We start from the raw sequence: 8,757 nt of genomic DNA on the forward strand, positions 1-8,757 counted from the left end.
AGGTTTCTCTCCTCAGACTGTATTATTCTTTAGACATCTCCCTCTAGAAGTTCTCATGGAATAGCTTGACCAGGGCAGAATAGAGCTGAAATCATTATACAGAGACATGGTAATTCTGCTAAGATAACCTAGGATTACATTAGCTCTTGGTGCAGAAGACAGGTACAGGAGGTAAAATAATGTTGATTATTGACAATATCAAGTTTGTTGTTTCTATCTTTTCTTTTTTTATATAATTTATTTATTTATTAATTATTATTGTTTTGGTTGTGCTGGGTCTTTGTTACTGTGAGCAGGTTTTCTCTAGTTGTGGATAGCCAGGGCTACTCTTTGCTTCTCATTGCAGTGGCTTCTCTTGTTGCAGAGCATGGGTTCTAGGCACATGAGCTTCAGTAGTTGTGGCACATGGGCTTCAGTTGCTCAGCAGCATGTGGAATCTTCCTGGACTAGGGATTGAACCCATGTCCCCTGGATCGAACCCATGTCCCCTGCATTGGCAGAGAATTCTCATCCACTATGCCACCAGGGAAGTCCTCTATCTTTTCTTCATATTCTCCTACAAAGTCATGTTGTAACCAAACTATATGGGGCTGAGATGTTTTAATGGCTCATTTGGTGCTCAGCTGAAATGCCAAACATTAGTTATGCTTGGAAAGAATTTAAAGAGCAGCTGGGTAAGGACATTGATTCCAAAGTGAAGGGAATGGTCTTTCTCAAAGGAAAGCAGGGTATTGGCTTTGACATCCCTATTGCATCAGTAACAGAAGTACAGGAAAAGTGGCATGATTCACGGTGCTGGCAGTTTTCTGTGGCCATGGAGCAACCAGAGCTAGAAGGTCCATGGGAAGTATATCGCAACTTCCGAGGACAGTGGGAAGGCAATCGAGGCTTCAGGGGACAGCAGGAAAGAAGTAGAAGCTTCAGAGGACAGCGAGCAGGAGGTGGCAACAAAAGTAACAGATTCCAAAACAAAGGCCAGAGCGGAGTTTTAATAAAGCATTTGGACAGTAATTTGAAGTAGAGGATTTATTTGGCAAAAACAGAACTATGTTCAGCAACATGGAACTGAACATTATTTTTCATACAAAGTTAAAAGCACATTATATTTCCTTCCTGACCACTTGCCAGTCCGAATCTCTTTGAGAGAGAAAAGCTTCATCTAAATTATTTCATCTGATTTATGACTGTCATTTATAACTTTATTGCTACTTCTATCTTAGGTATTCCTTTGGAAAAGGTGTATGGATTCATTACATATTCTAATGTACTGTCTATAGATTATAAGATAAAGTCAAGCATGTATCTGCTGATACTTTTTAAGCTGACCTGTGTTTATACTTAGAGATGTCTCTTAATAGTAGGCTTCCCTGGTGGATCAGATGGTAAAGACTCTCCTGCAATGCAGGATCCCTGGGTTGGGAAGATCCCCTGGAGAAGGAAATGGCAACCCACTCCAGTAATCTTGCCTGGAGAATTCCATGGACAGAGGAGCCTGGCAGGCTACTGTCCATGGGGTTGTAAAGAGTGAGGCATGACTGAGCAACTATCACTCACACTTGGTGCTCTTTTGCCCTATTAATTTATTGGAAAACATCATGAATGTGAAATAATTCGAAGGCTTTCTTGTGCTAATAAGTGGCAAGGTAAAGACTGCCCTCCCTCTATGGTTTCAAGTTATATTGAGATTCTTCAATTTCAATACTTATGTGGCACTGTAATAGCTCTCCTGTGTCTCCCACCCTAGTTTGCTCCCTAGCTGATCGCAAACTTGTTTGGGCCAATCCTGGTGTTACCTATTTTCATGTCTCCAACTCCCTTCTATATGTCTGGTGCTCATTACGGCGTGCTGGTCTGGTGACTGGGCACAATGAAGGGACTGGGAAGAGAGTGCACCCTTAAGCATCTGTGTTATGATTCTCAATGACTGGTAATATTGAAACAGAGAAGAACAGATATTAAGTGCCTCCTGAAGCAAGGACGCACTGCTGCCTATGATATAGTCTTGTGGAAAAACAACAAAATTGACCTGGAATCTGATCAAGGCCCTGGATATAACTACCAGTTTACAGCAAATGGAACAGAAGAATGCATTAAATGGCACTGCAGGGATGCAACTCAGCAAAAGCTAGACTGCGGGGGAATTCTACACAACAAACCATCAGTTTCTTCTATTGATATAAAGAAGTAAGAAAAAAACCGATGAAAAGGGGGGGCATGGATAAAAATTCTTAGGAGATATATCAGTTCATTACAAAGTTAGGGTCTTATTTTGATTACAATTCAAACAAACCAGTGGAAAAAATATTTTGAAAGAATGGGAGAAATGTGAATACCGACTACTTAATGAGATCTAAGCAATTATGAATATATTAGGTGTGATAACAGTAAGCATCAAATGGACTTTATTCTGTTTCTTCGATCTATATTTTTACATTTATGTCAATATTATGCTGTATTGGTTAATATAGCTTTGTTTTATTTAACAACAAGTGCAAGGAATTTAAGTCCTTCTTTGAATTCTTAAATAGGATACAAAAAACATGAACTACAAAAGAAAAAAAAGATAAGTTAGACTTCATCAATATAAAAATCTTTCGTTGTCGACACAATGAAAAGATAAGTTAGAGACTGAGAGAATATATTTGTAAAACATAAATAAGGAAAAAAGGATACTAACCACAATATATGAGGAACCGTTACAATTCAATACTAACACAGACAATCCAATTAAAAAATGGGCAAAAAATGTGAGCAGACACTTGAATAAAGGTGATAAACAGGTACATGAAAAGACACTCAACATTATTAGTCACCAAGGAAGTAAAAGTTAAAGCCACAGGAGATACCATTACATACTCACTAAATGAATCACTCACTGCAATGACTAATATTAAGTAGACAATATCAAGCACTGTTGAGAAAGTAGAGAAAATTGGAGCTGTTATGAATTTACAGGGAGGATATGAAATGGGAGAGCTACTCTGGAAAACAGCTTTGTTGTTACTTTAAAAGTTAAGCATAGGGCTTCCCTGGTGGACAGTGGATGAGAATTCACCTGCCAGTGCAGGGGACACGGGTTTGATCCCTGGTCTGGGAAGATTCCATTTACCGTGGAGCAACTAAGCCTGTGCGCCCCAACTGCTGAGCCTGCATTGGCAACTACTGAAGCCTGCGCTCTGCAAAAAAGAAGGCACCACAATGAGAAGCCTACGCATCGCAATGAAGACCCAGTGCAGCCAAAAATAAAAAAATAAATAAAAAGAAAAAGGAAGTTAAGCGTAAAACTGTTCATGTCAACCCCACTGCCAGGGGAAATAAAACATAGATGTACATCAAGACTCCCATGAAAATGTTTACAGCAGATTCATTCATGATAACCTCAAATCCAGAACAATCTCAATGTCTGTCAGCTTATCAAAGGATAAACAAATTTTTATCCTTTGATGCACCCATACAGTGGCACACTACTCAGTAATAAAAAGCAACAACTACAGATCCCTGCAACAGCGCCAATAAACCTTGAAAGCATTTCATTAAGTGAAAACAATCAGACACAGAAACCAAGTATGGTGTGTTTAAATTCCTATGACATTCTGGAAAAGGCAAAACTATCAAAAAAGAAATCAGATTAATGGGAGCAGGAGTTTGGAGTGGGTAGTGGGGGGGATTGACTTTGAAGACAAGAAAGCTCTTTGGGGGGACCCAATTTTTCTATATCTTCATTGTGATGGTGATTAAACAACTGTATTCAAGTGTCAAAATTCATCAAGCTCTACACTTTAAAAAGGTAAATGTTACTGTATAGATATTAGAGCTCAATAAACTTGACTTTAAAAATTGATGAATACAGGCTTCCCTGGTGGCACAGTGGATGAGAATTCCCTGCCAATGCAGGGGACATGGGCTGGATTCCTGATCCAGGAAGATTCCACATGCCTTGGAGCAACTAAGCCCATGTGCCCAAACTACTGAGTCCTCGTACTGCAACTACTGAAGCCCTGGCACCATAGCCTGTGCTCCTCACCAAGAGAAGCCACCACAATGAGAAGCCCTCGCACTGCAACTGAGTAGCCCTCGCTCACTGCAACTAGAGAAAGCCCACGCAAAGCACTGCAAGCAGAGAAAGCCCATGCAAAGCAACGAAGACCCAGTGTAGCCAAAAATACATTAAATTTAATTTAAAAATTAATGAATAAACTTGATCAGAGCACAGAAATTCTATATGCTCCCATTCTCCCCAAAACATTACTGGGACAGCCAGTTTATATGCTAATTACTCTTCGTATGGCTAAAACCTATTCATGTCTGCCTATAGTGTTTCATGGAGACCACAGCTATATTTTACATGGTGAAGAAAAGGAAGTAGGGAAAGATGACAAATACTCCCAGGCTGGATGTTTGGAATTAAAAAATGAGAACAGTTTATTTTATTCACACAAAAGGAAGCCCTGCCTTTCTCCTGCAGCTAGAATGGAAAAGTGATGGGAACTGGAGCAGCATTTCGGACGACGAAATGGAAACTCTTTGTGGAGGTTGACAAAGCGAAAATACAGAGGGAGTTTGGGCCAGTGCTGGTTGACTTCACAGAGGAACCAACACGGACCTTTATGAGGGAGAAAGAAGTGTCAGCCTTGTTTAAGTCATCATTAAATTTAGTCTTTGGGTTACTTCAGCCAAACAGGTCCCCTAATTAGTACTGTTTTTTGTATGTATTTGTATAACTGATTCACTTTGCTGAACAGCAGAAACTAACACAAACATTATGAAACAACTGTATTCCAATAAAAATTAAAAAAAAAAACAACTCTCTTGTTGAAGTCAAAGAGGCTAGTTGTCCTTCACAGTGACTGAGTAACCAAGGCATGGGCAGATTGTGAAGGGCTGACCATCCTGTGCCTCCACTGGGGTGACTGGGGCTAATTCAGGTCAGCAGTGGCAACGATTGGAGTAGGAAATGGCAACCCACACCAGTATTCTGGCCTGGAAATCCCACAGACAGAGGAGCCTGGTGGGCTATAGTCTATTGGGGTCGCAAAGAGTCGTACACGACTGAGCACACACACATATGGGTCTTACCTGAAAGTAAGCTTTCTGTAAAACATTTGAAAAGTTTAAAAATATATCAATAGGTGGCAGCCTAGTCATTCTGTTAAAATCAATCATTGGACTCGTAGATTGTTTTTATAAACCCATAAGGGCCAGAAGGTGGCTCTCTCTGATACATGGAGTTCCTTCCTGCTTCCTTTAGGCCCAGCCTGCCTCCTTGCAGAAAACTGTGGATACTGTATATCATAATATACCAAGTGCACATCTCTATTAGAAACCAAAACCACCTACACCCACACAGTTTATTATTAATAAGACTTTAATATTTGTATTATTTCAGTTCAGTTCAGTTGCTCAGTCTTGTCTGACTCTTTGCGACCCATGGACTGCAGCACGCCAGGCTTCCCTGTCCAGGAGCTGACTCAAACTTATGTCCATCGGGTCGGTGATGCCCTCTAACCATCTCATCCTCTGAGGTCCCCTTCTCCTCCTTGTATTATTTACTATGTACTATTTATTATTGTCTTCACCAAGTCTTTGCTGTTCTAGGAAACTGCTGCAAAATCAGACTTCTTCCCAGTAGGTGGCATCAAACACCTATTTTACTCCCCAAGACTCTCTGGAATACTTTGCCGTCCACCAATCTTTAATTATTTTTATTATTTCATAATCTTTGCAAATCATTATCAAGTCTTCATATTGAAAGACTCACCTTAAACAAAACCCTCAAAATATCATAAGCATCTGGACTTTGCCCCTGGCTTTGAGCTGCTACTAGGACTTAATCTAGGTAGTTAAGTATGTCCTTTATGGTGGTGAGCAAGCAACTCGACTCTGCCTGATTAATTGTCGTGTTGTGTGTTAGTCACTCAGTCGTGTCCGACTCTTTGCGACACCATGTACTTAGCTCACCAGGCTCCTCTGTCCATGGGATTTTCTGGGCAAGAATACTGGAGTGGGTTGCCAGTCCCTTCTCCAGGGGATCTTCCCGACCCAGAGATCGAACTGGGGTCTCTCACATTGGAGGCAGATACTTTGTCACTGAGCCACCAGAGAAACCCTGCCTGATTAATAATTTATTTTATTGGTAACTGAGGGGAGCCAGCATTTGTCAATACATGTAACCCTGAGCACTCAGGTGTTTTCTAGGGTTTTGCTGCTCCAAATGTAAGGTCTGCTGAAATGCAGAGTCTCAGGCCCCACCCCAAGCCCATAGAGCCAGACTCTGCCCTTTAACACAGTGTCCTGTGGATGCTGTGCTTCCTTCAGGCAATGAAGTTGTGTCATTCTTCGTGACATGAAGTGTGTCATTCTCGGGGCATTACCTCATTCTCTTCTAAAGAATGAGTGCACACCAAACTTTTTGTTTCTTTCATTTTTAGTTGAAGTTTATCTAGTTAGTATGAAAACCAACAGAATAGAAAGAAGATTTGTATTCGAGCCTGTTTCATTCTGAAAATCTTCAGTTTTGTTTTAGGCAGGCCTACTTGCAAAGGATGGATGGAATTTTTGAATATTTGGAGAAACATAACTGCTGAAGTCATTTAAATATTAAAAAAAAAACTCTGCCAGTGTTTCCTGGGAGATACCTATGAAACAATGGTTGATGAGTGGTATATTGAAATGTATGAAGCCACAGTCAACAGGGGCTTCCCTTATGGCTCAGCTGGTAAAGAATCCACCTGCAGTGCGGGAGATCTGGGTTTGATCCCTGGGTTGGGAAGATCCCTTGAAGAAGGAAAAGGCTATCCACTCCAGTATTCTGAATTCCATGGACTGTATAGTCCATGGGGTCGCAAAGAATTGGACACGACTGAGAGACTTTCACTTCACTCACAGTCAATAAGCACATGAAAATATGCTCAACATCACTAATCATCAGGAAAATGCAAGTCACAATTGCAACATTACTTGAAACCTGTCAGAATGGCTATCATTGGAAACACAAAAAATAACAAGTGTTGGTGAGGATGTAGAGAAAAGGGAATCCTCATGCACTGTTAGTGGGGATGTGAACACAGTAGCAACTATGGAAAACAATGTGGAAGTTCCTCAAAAAACTAAAAGTAGAATTACATATGATTCAGCAGTTCCACTTGTGAGTATTTATTGGGAAGGAACAAAAACTCTAATTCAGAAACATTATATATGCAGTCCAATGTTCATTACAGTGTCATTCACAATAGTCAAGATTTGGAAGCAGCTTAAGTGCCCATAGACAGATTGATAAAGATATGGTATATATACACATATGTGTGTGTGTGTGTGTGTGTGTGTGCGCGCGCGCGCGCGCGCACTCAGTCACTCTGTCACGTCTGACTCTTTGCAATCCCATGAACTGTAGCCTGCCAGTCCTCTCTGTCTATGGACTTTTCCAGGCAAGAATACTGGAGTGGGTTATCATTTCCTCCTCCAGGGGATCTCCCCTAACCAGGGATCAAACTCCCCTCCCTTGTGTCTTCTGCATTGGCAGGTGAATTCTTTACTACTGAGCCACCTGAGAAGCCTTATTATGTTAATATATATAGATAGATAAATATTACTCAGCCATAAAAAATTCTTGCCATTTGTAACAATATGGATCAACCTAGAGGATATATGTTAAGTGAAACAAGTCAGAGAAATATGATTTCACTTATATGTGGAATCTACAAAACAAAACAAATAAACAAATGCAACAAAATAGAAAGAGACTTAAAGATATAGAGAACAAACAGATGGTCACCATGGGGGAGGGGGGGAGAGGAATGAGTGAATTAGGTGAAGGGATTAAGAGGTATACATTTCCAGTTATAAGATAACTATCACAGGGATGTAAAGAATGGCATAGGGAATAGTCAATAATACGGTAATAACTTTGGGTGGTGTGGTGATAGGAGGTAACTAGACTCATAGTGGTGATCATTTCTCAATGAATAAAAATAATTCACTCTGTTGTACACCTGAAACTAATACATTTTTTTAAAAGATATTTTTTTTAGAAAATGGAGCCATGGGCTTGGATTTCCTAGATATAGTGCTTAAGGCACTATAAGGCACATCAAGGCAGTTACTGATGCAAGATTTTTCTGAAAAGTATTTTAAATCTGGATTTGTTATTTACCTCCTAATCTATTATGTCTTCTATTAGTCTCTTTTTTTGAGATGTGAGCTCTGTTTGTTTTAGAGAGTTCTGCTGGTACACTGAGCAAACGTAGGGGAAAGAATATGGTATTTGAGACCAGAAGAGGGTGTTCAAGAGGGAGGGGACATTGGTATACCTATGTTGATTCATGTAGATGTTTGGCAGAAACCAAACACAGTACTGTAAAGCAATTATCCTTCAGTTGGAAATTAAAATAAACTTAGTTAAAAGAAAAAGATCAGAAGACATAGATTAAACTCATAGTTTTGCCATTTCCTGGCTGTGTAACTTGTGGTTTTCCCCTTAACCTCTCTGAGCCTTTGTTGTCTCGTCCTAAAATGAAGATGTATTCTATGTATAAGGGCTGATTTGAAAATCAAAGGAGATAAAGTTTGTGATAAAATGCTTAAAACAATCTTTGCACTTATGGTCATTCATCTTAAACACACAGCATCCACTTATTACCAGGCAAAACAATAATTAATATTAATGAATTAACTAACAGATCAATTTAATAGGGATGGAAAGGAAAGATCAGAGATTCTAGGGATAATGGTTTACCATACAAAAAACTATCATGCTTGTAA

Source organism: Giraffa tippelskirchi, chromosome 4, assembly GCF_054371585.1.
Source record: "Giraffa tippelskirchi isolate mGirTip1 chromosome 4, T2T-mGirTip1v1.2.pri, whole genome shotgun sequence".
Classification (NCBI taxonomy): Eukaryota; Metazoa; Chordata; class Mammalia; order Artiodactyla; family Giraffidae; genus Giraffa; species Giraffa tippelskirchi.